This window comes from Dipodomys spectabilis, unplaced genomic scaffold, assembly GCF_019054845.1.
Source record: "Dipodomys spectabilis isolate Male_0828 unplaced genomic scaffold, ASM1905484v1 ptg000096l, whole genome shotgun sequence".
Classification (NCBI taxonomy): Eukaryota; Metazoa; Chordata; class Mammalia; order Rodentia; family Heteromyidae; genus Dipodomys; species Dipodomys spectabilis.
This window is the reverse complement of record NW_024870773.1, coordinates 21,990,835-22,014,333: the sequence shown is the minus strand read 5'-3', so window position 1 is coordinate 22,014,333 and position 23,499 is coordinate 21,990,835. Positions and strand designations below refer to the sequence as shown.

The 23,499-nt window shown below is 46.3% G+C and overlaps 1 protein-coding gene across 1 annotated transcript in view; it reads left to right on the top strand.

Moving 5' to 3' along the window:
* Positions 1-23,499, top strand: part of Pfkfb3 (6-phosphofructo-2-kinase/fructose-2,6-biphosphatase 3) — a 68,643-nt gene that overhangs the window by 11,784 nt on the left and 33,360 nt on the right. The window lies entirely within an intron of this gene.

Below are 23,499 nucleotides of genomic sequence, written 5' to 3'. Positions count from 1 at the left end.
TTGTATGCTAATTAACAAAAAACTTGTTGGGTACCAGTGGTACTACTCAGCAGAGATTTAAGGATTTAAGTCTGTGTGACTATTTCTAGTTAACCAGGAACAAGCCATAAGTGGAGCTGTGGCTCAAGTGGTAGAGTGCCAAGCCTTGAGAAAAAAAGCCAAGGCACAGCACCCTGCCCCTGAGTGTCAACCCTAATACCACAACCAAAACAAAACAAAAACCTCATTCATGTTTGACCAACAAAACAAAGAGTCCAAGTTAATCTTATGACTCTGGGTTATAGGCTTGAAACAAACAAACGCTAGTTTTTCAAAGTAATTTTTCCAGACAGACTTTCTAGAAAGTCAAAACAAGAATTTTATCATCAACTTGTTTCCTCATAGTAACAGCAAAGGAATGTCAACCTGCACATGACCTGGCTTCTTTGTGAAGAAATCTAAAACTCGAATGTGAACCCTTAAAGCAAAGATGAGTCAGTTGGCAAGGGCTCCATTAAGGGTCATGCTTGGCCCATCATATCCTGTGGCCTTGATACACATGGAGAATGACAAGAAACCCGACTTCAAGCTGAATCATGTTTTAAGCCCTGGATTATTTGAAAAGCTTTCTCATTAGAAATGATTTAACTGAACTAAAAGGTCATAGGCCACTACTGCTTTACCAGAAACCGATTTTCCCCCCTAACTTTCTACAACTTTAAAAATTGATTTGGGGAAGAATCCCAATAAACAGTATTTGTGGTGACAGTGTGTCCTAAACCATATTCTGGAAAGGCCAACTGAGTCTTTTTTATTTTTCTTTTTAATTCTATGGCTTTGTACTTTTCTCTAGCTTCAGTCAGACTGGTAAGATCTTTAAAAAAACAAAAACAAAAACAACCATGTTGTGCTGGACTATACACTCTATCTCAAAACCCGACGGCTGAGGATGTAACTCAATGGCAAAATACTTGCTCAACATACATCCCTGGTTTGAGCTCCAGCACCATATAAAGCCAAACAAACAACCAATCCAAAAAAGAAACAAAAAAGCTTGTGTGTGACAAACTGGTTCATAGCAGAACAGTTTTCCATCAGCAGATGAATGGATAAACAAAATTTGGTAAATACAAAGGGAATATTAGTCAGCCCCCTCCCCCCCCAAATAAAGAAATTCTGGTACAAGCTACATGGTAGCTGAACCTTAAAATCATGCCAAATGAAGAATTCAATGAATGAATTTCTGTTTGGGATACAGAAAACTCGACCAACTAAAAACCAAGCAGAAAAACAGAATGTGCTATCTGGAATGATGAAAATTCTGAGAGAATAACATTGTGACTGCACTTACAACCACTGAATTATATGCTTAAAATGGTATATTTTATGTATATTTTTAAAAAACTTTTTTTAAAAAAAGGCCAGACTGCATGTTACATAAGGAAATAAAGAAACTGAATCTTGAGCTAGTGGCTCAAGTCTATAATCCTAGCTACTTAGGAGGCTGAGATCTGAGGGTTGCTGTTCAAAGGCCAGCCCGGAAAGGAAAGTCCGTGAGACTCTTACCTCCAATGAACCACCAGAAAACCAGAAGTGGCACTGTGGCTCAAGTGGTAGAGTGTTAGCCTTGAGCTGAAGAGCTGAGGGACAGTGCCCAGGCCCAGAGTTCAAGCCCTATGACCAACCAAAAAAAATAAAGATCTATCTAGGTATAGAAGTTTGAAGCTGTGCTTTTGAATTAGTGTAACAAGGAGGTTTCATTGAGATACTTCCATAGTCGCACACAGAACCCTTTGAAGATCCCTCCTCCCTTATACACCTTTCCTCCTTTCAATGGATATTTTCAAATCATAAATTCATTCATACGGATCTCTTATTCTAAGCCGACAGCCCAGTGTTCTCTCTCTCCCTCCATTCCATTTTGCTGTCTTCAACTTGGGACTCCTCTGCGCCTGGGAATTTTAATGAGAAAAAATAAAACTCATGATGATGTCTGCCGGTCACCCCCTGAGCGGTGCCCTGGGGCAGAGGCAGCAGAGGTGAGGGCGAATCTCACCAGCTGTCCTGAAGCTGAATAAAACATCTGAAGTGTTTACCGACAGAAACACCTGGAAGAAAACCCATCGGGAACATTTTATAATCCTTCCATCATTGCACTACGATCATAGATTAATAACAACATCAAGAAGGCCACATCTGGCCTCCTCAGACATCCTAGGAGTCAGGGGGTGTAATGCGGGACGCACGCAGATAATCAAGGCCTCGGAGATAAGACAAGAGGGCGGGAGGTCAAGGCAGAGTCCGGTGGACTTGGAGGGGTCCCGGGGTGGGGACCCCACCCCGAGCGCACGCGCAAATCAGCCAGGTACCACGGTCCAGCCAGCACGCTCAGCATCTTCCCAGAGGTCAGGTGAGGACTCGCGGCCGCTGGCGGGAAGGGGCGGGGCCGAGAGAGGCCGTGCACACGGATTGGCTGCGGCGCCCGGCGCACGAGCTCCTCAGCGCACGCCCCGCCCCGCCGCACGCCGCGTTCACGTGCCGCCCCTCGCCCCCAGCCTGCCCCGCGCGGGGGCGCGTCGGCCGCCCGGGCCGGGGAGCGCGGCGTGGACACCGCCAGGCCACGGGCCCCCGCTCCGAGCGCCCGCCCACCCCACCCGGTGTCGGCTTTCCGGGGAGGACGTGTTCCGGGAAGCCCTGGGAGTGGCCGCGCTTTGTAAATAACTGTCCCGGAAGTGGGTCGGGCCGCTGTTTTGGCGAGTCCCGGAGCGGGGCCGCGCGGGCGGGAGGACGGCGGGTCCCCGTGGTCGTTCACGTTGTATACACTTTAAGACTTGTTTCTGACCCGGGAGCACGGAGTGTGCCCTTCTCGGCGGGGAGGTGTGTCGGGGACGCGGTGTCCCGCGTGGCGAGCGTCCATGGCGGCCGCGGCCGCGGCGGAGGCATCCTGAGGGCCGGGACCGCGGGCGCGGCTCCGGGCGCGGGCTCCGTCCCCGCCCCCTCCAGCACCTAGAATGGTGCGGACTCTAAATCGAGCGGGCCGGCGCGGGGGGGGGGGCAGTTGCTGACCCGGGAGGGGTCCGATGCCACCCGGGCTTGGATGTGAGGAGGGGGGGACGCTGTCTCCCCAGGCCGGGCAGTGACACCTGTCTGCCAGCCTTGGGGAGCCCTGTACACTAGGGGTTAGACTGGCCTTGTTCTGCCTGCGGGGACGTCACAGGTTTGTTTGTCGGTTATTGGATGTTAATGCAGTTCTCTCCAGGAGCCAGGAACAACTGGATGTTTGCGTCTACGTTGACGGGATGGCTTCCTTCGCAATCACAGAGTTGCGTCACGGTTTGGGCAGTGATGTGTCACATCGCACCGGACACTTGGTCCAGCCCTGATGAGCCATTTACCTCTCTCTGCCCCACAGGAAGAGATTCCCTCCTATCTCACCAGCCAGTCAGACCCTTAAGGCCGTTTTCTCCAACCCATTGCCCTTACAAGTGCCCTGGCACTAATGAAAAGTCATGATCTTGGGTTTAACAGGTTGGGAGGTAATAACTGTGGTTCATTGTTGCTGTTTCCCCTCGCCCCCCCCCCCCCCCCCGCCCCCAATCTGGCACTCCTTCCCTTCTTCCAGCCATCTTCCTAGATCAGGCTAGGAGTGAGACTTAACCAGAAGAGCAAAGAACTGACAGAATGAATGACTTTGACCTGAGTATGTTTTAGCCCATAGGCAACAGCAGATAAAGTTCCCTATTGTGGTGGGAACTGATTCAGTTTTGTGAATCCCCTAGACTTTAAGCCTCTCAAGAGGATTCATAAGGATTGTAACCCTCTTTGTAGTTCTGCATTCAGTGTATGAAAAAATAGCTTCATCCTCTCAAAAGATAATCCTTCTGGAGTCTTTTTGTTTGTTTTTTTGGGTCCAGTTGTGGGGCCTGAACTCTGAGCCTGGGCGCTGCCCCTCAGCTCTTCAGCTCAAGGCTAGCACTCTACCACTTGAGCCACAGCACCACTTCCGGCTTTTTTCTTTTTGCTTATGTGGTGCTGAAGAATTGAACCCAGGGCCTCATGCATGCAAGACAAGCGCTGTACCACTGAGCCACCTTCCCAGCCCCATGGAGTCTTTCTTATTATGTGTTTCCATTGCATTAATGAAATGATCAGATTTAAATCACTTCCACCCTGTTTAAAAAGGTAGGGATTAGTTAGGTGGATGCTGGAGGCTCACGCCTGTAATCCTAACCACTCAGTGGGCTGAGATCTGAAGATCACAGTTCAAAGCCAGCTTAGGCAAGAAAGTCTGTATAACTACCAAAAAGCCAGAAGTGAAGCTGTGGCTCAAAGTGGTAGAGCACTAACCTTGAGCAAAAGAGCTTAGGGACAGCACCCAGGCCTTGAGTTCAAGACCCATGAACCACACCCCCCACACCCCCCCCCCCTCCCCGCAAAAAAAAGGTAGGCATTATAGAATGTATATAATGGTAATGCTTGGTAGACATGGTTACAAATTCTTATGATGAATCCAGCCTAAAAAATACCAGCCAGTTCCCTTTCCCCTAGAGTAAGTGTTCATATCTGGTCACTTCTGTGTACTGAGCACTTTTTTTTTTTTTTTTTGGTTGGTCGTGGGGCCTGATCTCTGGGCCTGGGCACTGTCCCTTAGTTCTTCAGTTCAAGGTGAGTGCTCTACCACTTGAGCCACAGCACCACTTCATTGAGCACTATTTTTATAGCTCCAGAAGATACCTGCTATGGTATCTTCTCCACTCTTCCTCTTGGACTTGGAGAGTGTAATGGGGTCTTCGTATTTACAGTCAGAACAGGATCTGAGTTTGGATAAATGGAGAGTTAGAGGGAGCTTAAAACTAGGCCATGATGGGAGTTTGGGGTTGGGCTAGGAGAGAAGCATTATCAGTGAATACTGAGTAGACTCTGGGATACTTGATTTTGATTTGGGGCCATTAAATCTGTTCCCTGATCCCAAAAGATGAGTCATAGATGGGTGGGAGCCTAACTTCTGAGTGTAGCTTGAGGCAGTGGGTGAATAGGAAGGATATTGCTGGGGTTTTGAGGGGGTTTGCAGGTGGGCAGAACCTTTGAGAGTCATGCTAAACATTTGACACCTTTGAAATGTTCATGCTCTAGGGAAAAATCCCAGCTGCTGGGGTTTGAGTGCAGTGGTCTTGAGGACTGGAGATAAGAGGAGAGACTTGTCTCCTGTCTGACTCCCAAGTTTACATTTCTGTAAAGTTTTATTTCTTGGATGTACGTTTCTTTAAACTTTCCTAGCGTCTTTTAGGTTCACGTTATAGGATACTGAGAGCATTGGTATCATGACTTAATATCTGGGAAGACTTTGCTGGTTCACTGTTTGCAGTTACCTTACATTAGGTAATCTGTTTCTTGGACTTCTGTTGAGAGTTACTTTGAAGTGGGAGTGGCTTTTGGTGGGAGGAGGGTAGCCTTGGGCCGCTCTCCTGTTATTTTGTATTTTATTAATGTATTTGGTTTGTGTGTGTGTGTGAGAGAGTATGTTTGTGTGCATGTGTGCGTGCTGGTAATGAGGCTTGAACTCAGGGCCTCACTCTTTTGAAAGGCTCTTTTTATTCAATGGCTGGCACTCTACCATGAGTCACACCTCCAGTTTTGCCTTATTGCTGGTTAACTGGAATGAAGAGTCTTAGATTTGTCTGCCTCGGCTGGTATCAAGCTGCAATCCTCAGATCTCACTCAGCCTTATGAGCATCAAGGATTACAGGCATGAGCTATTGACACCATGTTCTGTTCTGTTCTTTAATGAATAGACCATGATTCTGCTTTCCAGCAAAAGAACCTGTTTACTAGCACTCCAGAAATAGATACTTAATCTGAAGACAGGGAGTGGTGTCCCTTGAAGCAACCTGGAAACCTCTGTGTCTGACGAGTCACTTTTTCCTGAGTTATATTGTTGAGTGCTCTAGAAATTAGAAGGAACACCAGGTGCTTTAGGATTAAAGAAATCCACCTTCTAGACTCTAACAAATGGAGTAATGAAGACATAAATTTAAGCTGGACTAGAAACTTCCATCTACAAAAATCCATGCAGGCATTGATGGGAAGATTAAGAACAGTAAGTGGAGGACAAGCTGGATGTATTGGCTTTCACCTGAAATCCTAGCTTACTTCAGGAGGCTGACATCTGGAGAACCATGGTTTGAGGCCAGTCCAAACAGAAAAGTCTGTTAGACACCATCTGCAAAATAAGCAGCAAAAAGCAGGACTGGAGATATGGCTCAGATGGTAGAGCACTAGCTGAACAAACAACCTGCGTAAGCCTAAGGCTGTGAGTTCAAATCCCAGTACTTCTGAAAAAAAAAAAAAGTGAAGGCTAGAACAGTGTAAGCTGTGGTTGAGTGGAGGTGGAGAAAGTAGAAGCAGGGAAAATACTTGGATGAGAAACTGGCATGTGATGGACAAAAGGAGCCAGAAAGTGGCCGGAAAGTGCTTTCAGAGAGGTGAGAGGAGATGATAGGTTTGGGACCAGAACTCCACTGAGAACATTTCCTTTAGCCAGCAGTGGGGGAGGCAGCTCCTGGGTCAGGTCCTTATGTTCCCAAGGATTGCTTTGAATGCCAGAACAATCTTATAACCTCACTAGTTTCCATTCTGTTGAAACAAGGTTTCCTTATGTAGTCTGGGCTGCCAGAAACTCGGAATCCTCTTGCCTCAGCCTCCCAGAGGTGGGGATTGCAGGCACAGGGCATATGCCCTGCTTTCTTTCTTTTTTTTCTATTTTTTTCTTTTATGTTTTTTCCTGTTTTATGTTTTTTCTGAGATTGGGCCTTGAACACAATACCTGTGGCTGCTTTTTTTTTTTTTTTTTCCTCATTGACTAGCACTGTGCCAACTGAGCCACACCTCCAACCCCCAGCTTTCTACTTTAAATCAGCTTTTATTTATGCTGGTCCTGGAGCCTGAACTCAGAGCCTAGCAGCTCTCCCTGAGCTGTGTTGTTCAAGGCTAGTGCTCTACCACTTGAGCCACAGCTCTACTTCTGGCTTTTTAAAAGGTAGTTAAGTGAAGATAAGAGTCTCATAGATTTGCCTGCCCTGGCTGGCTTTGAATTGTGATCCTTAGATCTCAGCCTCCTGAATAGCTAGGAATACAAGTGTGAGCCACTGGTGCCTGGCTTTGTTTTCAGTATTAATGTGTTTGGTCAAGGCCATAATGGGTCAGTACAGCAGCACACATATGCAATTTACAGTTCTTTACGGGCAGTAGAGTTGGGGGTCAGAAAAGCTTGAACTCCTGCAACTCACTTGGAGAGTGTTCGAACTCAGGTTCCATAGGTCTGAGCTGGAGTGCAGACTTCTGCAGCCTGACTCAGCATGAATGGGTGTGCTACCCCTTTTTTCCCATAATACTGGGTTTGAGTCTTAGTCATGGAGGGAAATCCGAAAACCACTGGCTGTCAGGGCCAGAACTGTGACTTCTGGAACATGCTGGTGCTGTCCTTGAGACTGAGGAAGTCCCTGTTCGCTCAGAAAGTCTGCTGCGTGCGCTCTTGTGGGGATGTGTCATTTGTTTCTGATGTCAGTTTGCTTCTTGCTCTGGATGACTTCTGCAGCTCACTTCAGGAGAGGGGAAGATGCTGGCAGAAGCAACCCCCTGCAGGGCTGCGCAGGTGTGGCACAGACTGGTGACTGGCTTGGTGGTGCAGGGAAGCAGAGCAGTCAGGAGTGGAGTGAGGGGCTGACCAGAATGCTGTCCCCTTTCTTTCTCTGCTGTTGACTTAGCATGCATTCTGTCAGGCAGGTGAGACAGTGCCCATGCTCCCAATGGGAAATGATGGCAGGAAGCACTTTGAATGTAGTTAAAGTTGTAGCTTTTCTGCTTCCCAATGAGGAAATGGGCCTGAATGGTTAAGGGGTTCACCTAAAACCATGGTATGTACAAGTGGCAGAACAGGTAAAAGTTTCTCTTGACTTCTTGCTCACCGCTCCCTTCTATTTAAGTTTAAAAAAAAAATGAAGACCTGCCTCTATTTTGGCAGTCTGAATTACTAGGTCTTAGTGTTTGAAGTTTACATTGTTCCTTATTAAAATAAGTACAGGGCCACATGCCAGTGGCTCACCCCTGTAATCCTAGCTACTCAGAAGGCTGAGATCTGAGGCTTGTTGTTTGAAGCCAGCTCCGGAAAAAAAAAAAATCCCCGTCAGCCTCTTATTACCAATAAACTACTCAAAAAAGTCAGAAGTGGTGCTGTGGCTCAAGTGGTAGGCACTAGCCTTGAGTACAAAGAGGCTCAGGGACGGCACTCAGGTCTGAGTTCAAACTCTAGGATGGGCAAAAAAAAAAAAAAAAGTACAGTATATCCAGTATCATTTTAGGAGATGAATTTGATAGTCATCATTGGCCTTAAGGAGCTCATGGTTTTTGGAAAGAGAAGGAATGAAGATGTATTACCTGGATGTTGAGTGCTGGGATGGGGGTCACTACATTGAAGGAATCTTTGTGTGTTTGGGGTTTCATTAGACAAAGCAGAGGGGCTTCCGAGAAAGATCACTGGGCTGATTGTCCACACTGTGAGGTGAATCATGTAGATGAAGACTGTATTTTCCAGTAAGTGTCAGAATGTGAACTTCAGGAACAACCCGGTAAAGACAAAATAGAAGCGATAATCCAAAATAGAATGAAGATAGTGCCTGGCTATCTACTGTCTTTAAGCTTACAAGAACTCAAGCTTATCAGGGTGTGGTGGTCCCTTCCTGTGATCGCTGGGCTCAGCTGGGGCAGGAGGATAGAGAGTTCAAGGTTGGTCTGGGCTACAAAGCCAATTCAAGCCCACTTTGGGATACATCATGAGACCCTGGCGTAAAAACAATGTAACAAGACCAGATTAAACACACATTCATATTCTCTCTCTCTCTTTCTCTCTGTGTGCACACTCCAAAGCCTCAATTCTCCTTACTTAGGGAAAAAAGGTGAGGAGGAAGTGTGAGAATGGTGTGATTCTTTCCATCTGTTTTGAGCCTGGCAAGTCAGATTTAAACATGGCCTGCTTTCTGGAGCTTTCTTCAGTGTCAGGCCTCAGGTCAGTGCCCTGAATTGACGCTTGTGGGGGACACATCTTTGTGTTTGACATGCTGATCTTCCATGCCATGCTTTTGAGAGGGACTTGGGAGTAGAGCCAGCCTTTCAGTCAAGCTTCACCCTGTCCTACAGTGGGGCTTCTGGCCTTTCTCTTCTAATCCCTTTATAGCCTAGAAAAGCCCACTGACCTCTTGCTAGCTCCTTGGGTTGATAAGGAGCGTGCTGATATCCAGAGGGTCACTTACAGAGGGGTGGGAATGAATATGACCTACAACCCCTGATAAAGTATGGAAAATCTCAGAGCAGCATTTCTACCTTTCACCCAAGCCTGGAAGGTGAGGAGCAGGCCTTGTTGACACTCCTGGGGTGTGGGGAGGGGGATCATTCTCTGTGTTCTCCTCATATAATACAGAGTAAGTATCCTAACCGGGTACTCAACCAAGCCTGGAAGGTGAGGGGCAGGCCTCGTTGACACTCCTGGGGTGTGGGGAGGGGGATCATTCTCTGTGTTCTCCTCATATAACACAGAGTAAGTATCCTAACCGGGTACTCTGCTGCCAGGCACACCTTACCGTTCCACTACTGAATTGCTCAGAGCCCTATCACAGTCTAGTGGTCAGTGGGAATGGACACCTTTATGACTGAGCTTTGAGAGGCTCCCAGATTGGAGCCTTTATCAAAGGTGAAAGGGTTTTGATGACCATAATATATATGATTTTATATATATATATATATATATAGCATATATATATATATATAGCATATATATATATATATATATATATGTATATATATTTTTTTCTTTTTGGTCAGTTGTGGGGCTTGAACTCTGGGCCTGGGTGCTGTCCCTCAGCTCTTCAGGTCAAGGCTAGTGGTCTACCACTTGAGCCATAGTGCCACTTCCGGCTTTTTCTGAGGAATCAAGCCCAGGGCCTCATGCATGCAAGGCAAGCACTCTACCACTGAGCCACCTTCCCAGCCCCCATAAGCAGGTCTTAAAGCCTCCTTAGAGGCAGCGTGGCACAGGATAAAAACCATCATCTTAAAGACTGAAGTACTGAGGACTGCAGCAATTGGCAAGTTTACCTAAGGCCAGGTGCCTTGTCCTGGAATGATAAACTAGACCTTCCATTTCCTCTCTTCCTGAAAGCAGGCCACTCTAGTAAGCTGCTTACCCAGTAGCCATCACCCATTGCAGCTATGCAGGTCTCCCCAGAGCCCCCATCAGTAGCTGTTCTCCCCCCTCCCCCACCCCCCCCCCCCCCAGATAAAGTCCACACTTTTGCCAGCCTTGGACTGTCTGTGATCTTCCTACTTCTGCCTCTCAGGTTAGTGAGATTACAGGTGTGTGCTACAGTTGGCCTGTGTTTCTGCCTCTTTGCCTTGACTGGAAACATAGTCTTTTTTCCCCAATTCCATCTTCCCTGGGCCTCTACTTGCCCACTTGGGATTATCCTTCACAGCTCACCTCCTACCATATCTTCTAGGAACCCTTCCCCGACTGCTTCCCTGAGGTTTGTGCACACTTTAAAAATAAATCATCACGGTTGCTTGTAGTCTTTAGCTTTTAACGCTCAGCACCCCAGCTGGAGGGAGTTTGTGAGGAGGCTGCCATGTGGTTTGTGTATTTGGCATCATGGATGGCTGTGTCTTGCTACACCAGAGTTGTGCTTGATGAATAGAAGAGCCAAATTCTGTAGAATCATGAAATGTGGGTGGGAACACACACCTCTGCACACATACAGGAAGAGGTGTGTACAAGAAAGGCTCTCTGAGGAGTGCTCTGTAGAAATGCAGAAGTGAGCTGCAAGAAGGCGTGTCTGCAGGGAAGAAGCAGGTCAGATGCAGGATAGGGAACCCAGGAAAGCTTGCTCAGTATCCCATCGAGAAGAATCTTCAGTGAAGATCAGAGAGGTTGGAGTTGGTGCTGGAGGCGGTAGGGAGTCCATGGTAGTGTAGAGGCAGGGGAAGAAGAGAACACGAGTGTTGCTTTGGGAAGACTAGACATAGTTTGAGTGGTGGACTGGGCTAGGAGAGGCCGGGGCAGGAGATGGGAGTGATGACTCAGGGTCTCTCTCGGTTAGGCTTTGGGAGTTGAAATCCATGTGGTGTGGAGATGAAACGAACACAGATAACTCACAAAAGAAAGAAGTCGCATTTGGTGACTAGTCAGATACAGAAAGTGAGGGATTTAAGAAGCAAGTCAGAGTGTAAGGAGCCTGCGGAGCCCTCACATTTCCCCTAACCTTGTTGAGTCTGTTTCCTCATCCATAAAGTAGGGGAGTTCCTATGTGGCTCCTTGTGGTCTAACAGATTTGCTAGTTCATCATTTTACCTGTTTACTAGAAGCAACTGACACTTAACTGACCTTTCCCTGACCAGCCTTAGCTTAGTTTCCTAATCCCAGGGCAGAGTTCCTAGAAAAGACATCTTCAGTACACAATAAACAAGCTCCATTCCTGGCTCCACCACAATGTCTGAGCACCTGCCTGCCCACATCACACCAGGCGTCTGGCTCAAGTTCTGCGAGGTGAGGGATTCCACAGCCAGGGCTGACTCCCTCAGCCACAGCTTTCTATGGCTTTTCACCAAGGAACCTGTTTCTTTGAGCCCAGGAGCTCAACCCCGAACTGCCACAGCCTGGGCAGGAGTGAGCTCTCCTCTGCAGATCAAAACATCTCTGTCCTCATGGGGGAGACAAGATTATACATCAGAAGGGACGGGACAAGTGCTCAGGAGAAAAACCAGATCAGGAGAAGATGTCAGCATCCATATGAGTGGTCAGCCTCAGACCAGAAGGCCTGCTGACAAGAGTGAGGGTTCCCAGGGGGCCTGTAGGGGAAGAAGATTCCAGGCCAATGTGCTGGTTGCCCTGAGGGTCCCTTTCCTCCCCACTCTCAGGACCTGATCTACCTGGCAGGCAGAAGATAGCTCAGGGGTGCAGCCAGGCATTACTCTCTTGCAGCTAGGAGGCAGACATCTTTGCCTAAAGTTTGAGCTCTGCAGGATGAGGGGCGGGTGAGGTAGAGGGATGCCCACCTACACAGGGTCAGTGGGGAGGGGTTTGAGGGCTGAGGGGCTCTGTTGGAGTCCCTGTGTGTGTCCATTGGACGCTCTTGATGAGATAATGAAAGAAGACACTTGTCACCACTTTTGTAGCTAGTTTCCCCCAGTCCTACTTGCCTTCTTGCTATGATGATAACCTCTTACAGCCAGGGATCCTGGGACAGACAGGTTATTTAATTCTGTAACTGTTTTCTTATCTCAGAACAGCAATAATATCTGTCTGGTTGAGAGATTCTAAAGACTCAATTGCCTCTTTAAGGTTCCTAATACAATGTCTGCCTGGTATATCCAAAGACATTACTACTTTTTATCAGTTGTGATTAAGTACAGCTAACCTTCCTTGAGGTCTGTTATCTTCCTTGATTTACTGGTGGGAAAGCTAAGGCATAGAGCTCAAGCTATTGGTGCAAGGTCGCAGAGCTAGCAGGTGGGGCAACTGGAACTTGAACCTAGGCAGGCTGCTTCCCATTTGGCCAGGGACAGCAGGTAAAAGTGGAGCTGGCAGGAGCCTCAGCTTCACACTGCGCTGCTTGTGCTCTGCTCGACTGAGTCCTTCATTCTTTGCTCAAACTTCTCCATTGACGTAGCAGCTGCAACTCGCCTCTTTCTGTGCTGAGAGACTGTGTCTACAGGAAGAAATGAGGTGCAGAGGAAGGCTGAACAGTTTCCTTGTGCATGCCTCCAGAGTGGACAGAAGCTTTCTTCCACTGTGGATTGTCCAGTACCCACAGGGATCATCAAGGGGTTGATGAAGAGGTGAAGCACCCCCCATCCCCTCATCTCCCCTACCCCCCTTCCCCCCCTGTGCTCTAGCCTCCACAGGCTGCGCCTTCTGCAAGTGAACAGGTCTAAGGCCAGTGAGTGAGCCGAGATGGAAACTGGTGTGGAGAGCAGGGTAGCAGGACAGATGGACACCCAGGATCTACCTGCACTGGAGCCTGGCTGACTCAGGTGCTGACTTCAGAGGGTGGAATGCTCAGCCTCAGTGTTTGTTCCAGTCTGATAAGCCCCAAGGGATGGCTAAGCCACCCCAGTGGCCACCAAGCACGTGACTAGAGACAGGGTCACATATGAGCAAGCTCCCAGTGAGACATAGCTGCGACCCACAGTGAATGGCCATCCTGTGCCAGGGACAACTCACTAGGAGAGGCCTTGGGATCTGTCACCTGCACAGGGGAGAGGAGGAGGGGAGAGGAAGGGAGAAGAGAGGAGGAAGGGAAAGGAGAGAAGTGAAAAGAAAGGAAAAAGGAAATCAAATTCCTCTGCAACCAGCCTGAGTTAACTAGTGACACCCTGTCTTAAAAAACAAAAAAGCCACAGAAAAGAAAATGCAGCAGTGGAACTTACTGGATACTATGTTAAAAGTGAACCATACACCTTGTGGGTGGGGATGGGAGGGAAAAATGGAGAACATGGAAAGGGTGACATTTTCCAAAAAGAAACTTCATTACCCGAGTTATATAATAACTGTAAACCCTCTGTATATCACCTTTACAATAACAATAAAAAATGGCAAAAAAGAACTTACTGACCTTAACATTCAACACTCAAAATATTCAGTTTTTAAAAATGTTTGAAATCAGCTTGAATGGATGGATAAATCAATCACAGCTATCTGTATAAGGCAGTGAGAAACCCAGGCCCTTGGGCAGGCCTCAGGCAAGCAGCGTAGGGGAGAAAAAGTAAACAATAGTACAAGTCTTACTGTAGAAAAGGGAGAAAAAATAGAAATCTGTAATTCTGTAATAAAACTAGACATTTCATCTTTTTTGTTTTCCACATTGGCCACATGTGTACAATTTCTTTTCATGATTCAAGACTAGGCAGGGCCCTGCCCTCCTGCCCCAGGGCCTTGGTCCCTCAAGGCCTCCAACATCAGACCTATAATCTAGACCTCCTGCAGGGAATGTGTGTGTGCTCCAGTGCATTTGGGGTGTGAGGATGAATCAGTATTGAGAAACTGACCAGACTCTGGCCAGAGAAACCGAAGTGAGGGTGAGAGGAAGAACTCTGGGAGAAAAGACTCACCCTGAGACAAGATGGAAGAACAGACACCAGGAACTTCTATCATTACTGTTGCTTTATTGTCATAAAACTTATCATTGAACTGTATTTATGTGACTAGCTCAGTGACCCTAAGTACATTCACATCCTTATGCTATCATCACTCTCAACTTTCTTCAGAACTTTCCGTATTCCCAATTGCAACTCTGTCCCCATTAGACAGGACCTGCACAATGCCCCTCCCCCTAGCCCTGGCAACCACATTCTACTTTCTACTTCCTGCCTCTGTGACCACTTACATCCTTCAAATAAGTAGAGTCATACAATCTTTGTATTTTTGCAACTGGCTTACTTTGCTTGTCATGTCTCCAAGATGCACTCGTATTGTGACGTGGCAGAACTGCCTTCTTTTTTGGTCAGTGTATCAGCCCATTGTATGTTTGTATATATCACATCTTGTTTAGCCAGTTGTGCTTTGCACTTCCCAGGCGCTCAGATGGCAGAGTTTCCACTCCATTGGCTTGGTGTCTCTCCCAGAAGTGCAAAGTGTTGGCAAAGCATCAAACGTGGATCTGTGGGCTAGAAAGGTGGCCTTGGTTGTGTGACACGAGATTCTTTCCCCTCCCCTCATCGTGGTCTTGTTCTCCCTCTAGACTTTGCCGTGGCTGCTGGCAATCACAGGCTTGATTAGGAGGTAAGGGGTAGTGAGGGCAGGAGGGAGAACTACTCTGGGCTTCACTGACTCCGCTGGATGCTGCCCAAATGTGGTCATGTCTGCCCCCTAGTCCGGGCTCTGGGCCAGGGCAGAAAGGCAGAGGGCAGGGTCTCGGCCAGACAGTGCAATGCCTTTCCCAACTCCCCAGGGTCTCTCCTTGCGGCATAGCAGGGGTGGCCAGGGCACTGTGGGTCCTCAGGGAGCTGCCCTGTTCCCTCAGGCTTAGGAAGTGGACAGGGCAGAGCCCAGCAAGAGCAGAAATTCAGAACATACACCGGCCCAACCTGCCCCTAGGTGATTTAGGCCTTCCTTGCCATACCTGCTCTTCTGCCCGGGGACTTCCTGTAGGCCTAACCGGGAATTTTCTCTGGAAACTCCCTGGGAGTTTAATATCATAAAGAGCGTTTCCAGCCTTTATTCAAAAAGTCAACTCAGTTTTTGGTTCTCAAAAATCAACCCCATTTTTAAATTAAAAAAAAAAAAAGCTGATCAGAGTTGCTAGCTTGTCATAAGCACCCTGTAAATTCAGCATGGACACCCCAACTTCAAGGTATTCTCTTATTGTAGGTTCTTAGTTTTCCTCACAAAATTCTCCAATTCAGCTGGCACTTCACATGGTTGTATTTACCAATTGCTTCCAGTGCATCTCTCTATGTGTTGTGTACTCTCAGCAAGGACTAAATCTTTATTGCCCTAGTCTGATATTTGGCCCAGAGCTGGCCCAGAGCTTCAGGGGGAGAAAACTGCTATCTTCACATGGCTAGACTTACAAATTGCTTCCAGAAGTTGTGTGTGTGTGTGTGTGTGTGTGTGTGTGTGTGTGTTTAACTGAAGAGGGTAAAGCCCATCCTAATAATTCAGACTTAAATTTGTCTGTGATGGACTTTACACACACACACACACACACACACTCTCTAAGGACTTCACTATGTAGTCCAGTCAACTTACACACACACACCCTCTAAGGACTTCACTATGTAGTCCAGTCAACTTACACACACACACACACACACACACACACATCCGCTCTCTCTCTCTCTCTCTCTCTAAGGACTTCCAGTCAACTTTGATTTTGAGATCACAGATGCGTTCCACATGGGTATTTTTTTTTAAGTTCCCCAGATACGTGTTTTTTTTTTTTTGTTTGTTTTGTTTTTAGGCCTCTCTGTTGAAGGCAGGGATCTCAAATGATCATTTTATGCCACTGTATTGAAGGCATGGATCTCACTTGGATTCTAGTTTATTCTTTTTCCTCCTTTAAAATTACTCAGCCCATCAGACTGGATCTCAACTCTGAAACTCAGACACCAAGTCCTGATTTAAATAGCCAGGAGGCCTGAGGCTTCCTTTCCCTGGAGGCCCTTGGAAGAAATGCTCAGGTGACTACAGTACAGCCAGGGGCTTTCCTGGCCATCTGGAGACACATGGACACAACCTTATCTGACCATAAAGCCTTTCAATCTCATACTTCCTCTTTTAAATCCCTCATTGTTTGGGACAACAGTGGAAACTGCAGTCTTCACTGGGAATACACTCCCCTGGCTCACATCCTGGGCTGGACTGTCTCTTGCCCACACCCGGCCCATCTACTTTTTAAGTGTTATATGATGGCTTTGCCCCAAGTTGTTTGTCAGTCTTTGGTACTTCAACACAAGTAGGGATCAGATCCCTTTCTGAAAGCATGTTTTGAAAAGGATGGGAGAACACAGAACATAAAAACAGGCCATGGAGGAGGTAAGATCTCACCTAGGGAAAGAGCCCAGCTAGTCTGTGAATGTACTGAATGCTTTTGAACTGGGCACTTAAAGATAGTTAAAATGGGAGTTCTAAATCAGGTGGTATGGATTATGCCTATAATCCTAGCTACTTAGATGCTTCAGATCTGAGGATTGAGATTCAAAGCTAGCTTGGGCAGGAAAGTCTGTAAGACTCTTATCTCCAATTAACCATCAAAAAGCTGGAAGTGGAGCTATGGCTACAGTACTACAGCACCAACCTTGAGTGGAAAAAAAGGGATAGTGCCAAGGCCCAGAGTTTAATTAAGCGCCAGTACCATCACAAAAAAAAATTACAAAAGGAGTCCTTTACTCCTATTTCCTGTTTGGGAAACAGGAGATGCTTCTCTACCCATTTCTCCCTACTTTATCCTTTTGCAGTAAAATTAATCCTTCCTAAAACTTAACAAAAACCAAACCAGTAGTTAAAATGGGACATTTCATGTTTTATATAGCATGCAGTTTGCTCCCTTCTGATCTCAGTCTTCCATCTGCTGTTGCTGGACCAATGGTCCATCTCAATACCCAGTTAAGTCTCCTGTGGAGCCCAGATTCTCACCTGCATGTACTACATCAACATTTGCCTCCCTTCCCCGACTTTTAAAGAACCAGGAGCTCCTCCCCTGTTGACTACCTGCTGGCAGAGATCGGAGAATCTCAGTTCAAGACCAACCTGCACAAAAAGTTAGCATGACCCCAGTTAAACCAATACTGGGTCTGGTATTACTCACAGCTATGCAGGAGATATAAATAAGAGGTCCAGACAAAGGTGGAAATCCCTACTAGAAAACTAACTGAAGCAAAAAGGTTAGCAGGTGGCTCAACTGGCAGAGCACCTACCTAACAGAGAGATCTTGAGTTGAAACTCCAATACTGCCAACTCAACCAAACCAAAAAAAACCTGAACTAAACTAAGAAGGCTTTGCAGATTTGGAAGAGCCAGAGAGCGTTCTGGTCCAGTATTTTTGCATAGGAAAGTAGAACTTCTGGGTACCATCTTTCCTTCAGAGAGGCAGTGAGTTAGAAATTAAAAAATTTATTTTGATTCTTTTTTTTTTTTTTTGCCCAGAGTTCAAGCCCCACGACTGACAAAAATAAATAAATAAATAAATAAAAATAAAAAATTTATTTTGGTGGTGCACGTGATAGGTGTGGCAAGTAAAACTTTCTTTGATTGTGTTATTAGTCTTCTAATCACACAGATCCTATTGATAGAATATTAGCGATACCCATTATATATTTATCATTCAGGGGTGCTTTGAGCTGTAAGTTACAGTGGCTTAATCAGACATTTATCACATGACCACATTCTGACAAGTCCCTGACAAAGGAGAATGTCTTGCCCAATCACAGTTCACCTCTTAGGTAGCATGAGAAACAACTGTCCCAGAACTAGGGGCCTCTGCCTCTCCCCTTCCTGCCAGGGGGTGCCTTCAGTGAAGTGTGTGTCTCATAGTCTATAAGAAAGCATGCACTTTAGCTCTTAGGGAAACAGATACATTCCAGCATGGCCTTGTCCAGCTGGATTGAAGATTGTATAAATGCCATCAGTCTTCTCTAACAGCAAAGCATGCCTTTTCTCATTCCTTTTTATGAAAAGGCTATCTTTTGGAAAGTGTTTGTTGGACATTTGTATTATAGGAGAAAGAACTGCTAACATTTCTTCAACACCCCTTCTTCCCACCTTCTTCCATTTCCTTCCTCCTTTGTAGCTGGGTATAGACCCGGACTCATTTGGCCACTGAGAAACTGTGGAAATGTGACATGGAATTCTGGAATGTTGTTGTCCAAGTGAAAATGCAAGCACTTAAGTGTCCTCTCCTGTCTCGTGCTGTTTCCTCTGACTGGCAGGAATGTCTTGGTCTGTGAGAAGTGTGGTATGTGTGCAGTTGTATTGTGTAATAGCTGGTAAATGCTGGGACGCACCAAGTTTCCAGCAGCTCTTGTAGGCTGCTTATAAACAAATGAATGGTTTCGCATTTGCCCAGTCTTTGTTGCCAGTAAATGGAAAGTGAATTACATGTATTTGTCAATACCTTTCAAAATGGTTTTTGAAACACCAGAGATGTCTTAATTCCTTGTACACTCAAAAAAAAAAAAAAAAAAGCCCCTAAGACTTTTTATCAGATATATGCAAATTTTAAATCTGAGGAAGAACTCTCCCCGCCTTCTTTTGAGATAGGCTTGTCTCAAACTCAAAATCCTCCTGCCTCAGCTTTCTGAGCACTGGGATTATAGTTTTGAACCACCAGCTCATAGTCTCCTTTAGTCCACATATAGGACTTGGACGATTGCTGCAGACGTGGTTTCCTTGTAGCCTGAGCCTTCTGATTGCTTGTGGCTGAAGGTGTAAGAGTGTGTTGACACTCCTCTTAAGCAGAATCATACAACTGAACGGGCTCAATCTTACTACCCATGATCACAGACCATTCCATTCTCGAACGTGAACACTGTGTTATGAATACAGCCCAGCTAGGGTTGGTTGTCCAACACCTACTTAGCTTCACTTTCCCAAATCTGCCATTTTTCTTCTTCTTCTTTTAGCTTGGTTCAGCTCTATTTTTAGGCTGTTTTCTATTTTTTTATTTTTATTTTTTGGGTCTAGTCCTGGGGCCTGAACTCTGGGCCTGGGCGCTGTCCCTCAGCTCTTCAGCTCAAGGCTAGTGCTCTACCACTTGAGCCACAGTGCCACTTCTGGTTTTTTCTTTTTTGCTTATGTGGTGCTGAGGAATTGAACCCAGGGCCTCAGGCATGCAAGGCAACGCTCTACCACTGAGCCACCTTCCCAGCCCCTTTTAGGCTGTTTCCTACTGGGAGAAAGAAGTAGGTGGGGAAGAACAGGGAAGGCTCCTAGCTCTGCTCAGCCGCCCAGGAGTTGCTCCATTGCCTGTGTCTGCACCACGGGCACAGGGAGGTCTTGCAACAGACACAGAACCTATCCCCTACTTTCTCAACACCGCCACTTTCTCCCGCCTCACTGGGGCACTTTCTCAGACTCAGCAGAAGACGGTCCAGTTGCAATTTCTGTTTCCCCAGGCCTGGGTTAGCAACCTCACTTGACTTATTTTTGACTCTTCCCCTTATCCTCTAGTAACTAGGGAGATGTCATTGCTGGTGTGAAGAAATCAAGTGGTGAAGAATGAATTGCCAAGCAATCAGAAGACAGGAAATCTACCTAGACAACAGAATCTCCCACCTGGCGTGGGTCTGGGCAGGTCAAGTTCATGTACTCCACTTGGAAAACCAGTGGAGTGCATGAACCTGATCTTCGAAAGGAGCTCTTGAGGTAGACAGGCTGTTATCATCCTAATTTTACAGAGGATGAACACAGTAAATGGCTGTCTCCCTTCTTCAGAGCCTGGGGCATGGAGGTTACAGGGAGGTTACTTCTGGTCCACCATGAGAACTAGTACTCATTCTTGGTTGATCAGTTGCATTATTGCAAATATCCACATTTACTGCTCACACAAGCATCTCTACCTGTATCTGACACTGTTAGGCTCTGGCCATTCACAGATGAAGAGTTGACCTGTTTTTAAGTTGTTGACTATCTAGTGACAAGGATCAAGTGTTTATTTGTGTTCATAGAGAAAATGGGCATCATTATCTTTGCTTTTGGGGGCTGTACCAGGACTTCTTGCTCTCACTTGGCCTTTTTGCTCATGGCTGGTGCTCTACCACTTGAGCTACATCTCCAGTGTAGCATTTTGCTGGTTAACTGGACACAAGAGTCTCTTGGACTTTTCTTCCCTGGCTGGCTATGAGCCTCTCTCCTTGAATCACAGGCTTTGGAGCAGGTAGGATTATAGGTGTGGGCCATCAGCACCTGGATGGTTCTTGTATTTTAAGAACTGGAAAAGATCCTCAAAGACTGTGGTAACTCATCAATGGATAAGGGAACAGGGTTCCAGATTGAGTATAGAAAGGGTCAGGAGCAGGGATCAGGGCTCCAAATTCCTGGGCCATCTTTCCTCTCTTTCCTGCCCTTCCATTCCTGCTGGCAAGAGCTTTGGAGGAGAGACCAGTCTGATCATAATGGCAGAGTATTTACACCTAGATGGTCCACAGCTAGGTGTTCTAGTGTTTCTTCTTTTTTCTCCCTTTTCTTTCAGTATCAGAGATTGAATTCGGGTCTTTCAGTTTTTAAGCCACTTAATCCAGATGTTTTGCCTTTTAGTTTGTTTCTTTCAGATAGAGTCTGGTGCTTTTGCCTTTCGCAGCTGCTTTTTTTTTTTTTTTTTTTCTTTTTGGGGCAGCTTCTAAGAACCTTTATCCATTATCTCCTGTGTAGGTGAGATTGCGGGTGCCTCCCACTCTGTATTTGGAGAAAGCCTTGCTATTGTTTTTTGCCTGGGCTGCCCTTAAACTGTAACCCTCACATTTCTACCTCCTATGGAACTGCTATTACAGGCATGCTCTACTCTGCCTGTCACCCCCCCATAATTGTCTATTCCTGAGACAAGGTCTCCCATAAGTAATCCAGACTGGCTTTGAACTTGCTACCCTCTTGCCTCTGTCCCTGAATGCTGAGATTACAGGTGTATGCCACCATACCTAACTTGTAGTGATTTTGAGTCCCTGCTGTATTTTTATATTCCTGAAGAATTAAGGATATCATTCAACATCAATCTTTTAGCAGTGTGAAGTGAATTTACTCCTTTTTAAAATTATGTGTGTGTGTGTGTGTGCGCGTGCACGCGTGTGCACATGCACGCCAATACTGGGGCTTGAACTCAAGACCAGAGTGCTCCTCCTGAGCTCTTTTTGCTCAAGGCATTCTACCACTTGATCCATAGCTCCACTTTCAGCCTTTTGTGGTTAACTGGAACTAAGAATCTTTCTGACCTTTCCTGCTTGGGCTGGCTTTGAACCCTGATCCTCAGATCTCAGCCTCCCGAGTAGCTACAGTTACAGATGTGAGCTACTGGTGCCCAGTAAATTCACTCTTTAGTGAATGGAATGATCCTTTTCATGTGTGTCATGAGAAAACCCCACTGCTGTCCTGAAGTCCACATGGGCTCCTTAGTGTGTGGCATGAACACTTGAAAGGGGATGTGACGCTGTAAGCCTCTGCTGTTGGAAGAGGGGGTGCAGAAGCATTGTATGTCCAGCAACTGAGAACCAAGGGCTGAATTCCAGGAGAACCAATCTCTTTCTACTCAGTGGCACTGGTTTACTAGGATAACAAAATCCCAAAGCCAGAAGTTCAAGGTGAGGTGTGCACAGGTTTCCTTGAGCAGGCCCTCAGCTGTCCATCCACTTGGCTGCACACTGTCTTTTGAATCTGCCTGGCCTCGGTTCCCATCATGACTGATGACCGAGAGACAGTTTGCCTTATTGATGCGGACCCTACCCAAAGAAGTGACTCCAGGAAACAGTCTGTGATGCACTCAGGAATGTTTCACCTTGTGAAGGTCACGCCCCATGGTTCTGGTGGGGTTTCTGCTCTTGTTTCTTTTCTTTTCTTTTTTTTGGGGGGGATCCAGTCCTGGGGCCTTAACTCTGGGCCTGGGCGCTGTCCCTCAGCTCTTCAGCTCCAGGCTAGCGCTCTACCACTTAAGCCACAGCACCACTTCTGGCTTTTTCTGCTTATGTGATGCTGAGGAATTGAACCCAGGGCCTCAGGCATGCAAGGCAAGCGTTCTACCACTGAGCCACCTTCCCAGCCCTTTTTTTTTTTTTTTTAAGGATGACAACAGCACTTGAATTTTTTATTTCAAGTCATAAGTTAAAGAATAATAGTTCATAAAATTCCTTTTTTATATCCATCATATGTCAGTATTTCTTATATCCTCCTGATTAGCCATCTTAGACATGGAGCAGATTTAAGAGACAATGTCAAAATTAAAAAAAAAAAGAGACAATGTGTAAAAAATTTTAATGATGAAATATGATATGAAAATCAAAAAAATATAATCTGAATTTTCAAAAAATTATACATTGAGAACCTTTTTTTTTGGTCCGGTTATGGGGCCTGAACTCTGGGCCTGGGCGCTGTCCCTCAGCTCTTCAGCTCAAGGCTAGCGCTCTACCACTTGAGCCACAGCGCCACTTCTGGCTTTTTTTCTTATGTGGTGCTGAGGAATCAAACCCAGGGCCTCAGGCATGCAAGGCAAGTGCTCTACCACTGAGCCACCTTCCCAGCCCATACATTGAGAGCCTTTATATATCAGAATCAGTACACTATTTACTGAAAGTACAAATTTGGTTTTAAAGTAACAATCTTGTTTCTTTTCCATCCATGATTGGGGAGAAATCTCTTTCACAAGAGACATGGCGTGTGTGTGTGTGTGTGTGTGTGTGTGTGTGTGTGTGTGTGTGTGTGATTGTCTAGACATTGGACAGGCCATAACTTCTCCTGACCCAGCATAGTTCTTCACCGAGATTGGTCCTATTCGTTGGATTGTCTAGACATTGGACAGGCCATGACTTCTCCTACCCCACCATAGTTCTTCACTGAGATTGGTCCTATTCGTTTAGATGTGTTACTGCATTTCTGGATTTTCCTCAGTCTCTCTTTATGGTATGTCTGTGTCTACAAAATAGTGACATTGAAGAACTTTTCTATTCATTCTTTAGGGCAGACTCTCATGGAAACACATGTGTCTACTCTTCAGATTTTTCTATTTAGATGCTGGATGTTGGCTGTGCATTCAGATACAGTCAAGGGAGACTGAGTCATAAACCAAACTGGTAAGAAAATGGGATATTGGTTTTCTGTTCTAAAAGAAAGTATTTGTGGCCATGTAACCTTAGAAGAAGTAGAGGTTTGTTCTGGCTGAGATGTTCAAGAAGCCACATCTGATGAAGGTCTCCTTGCTAAATGGGACTCAAGGAAGAACAGAACATTGTATAGTGAGAGAATGGGGTTTGTGTGTGGTGGCTTACTGCTATAATCCC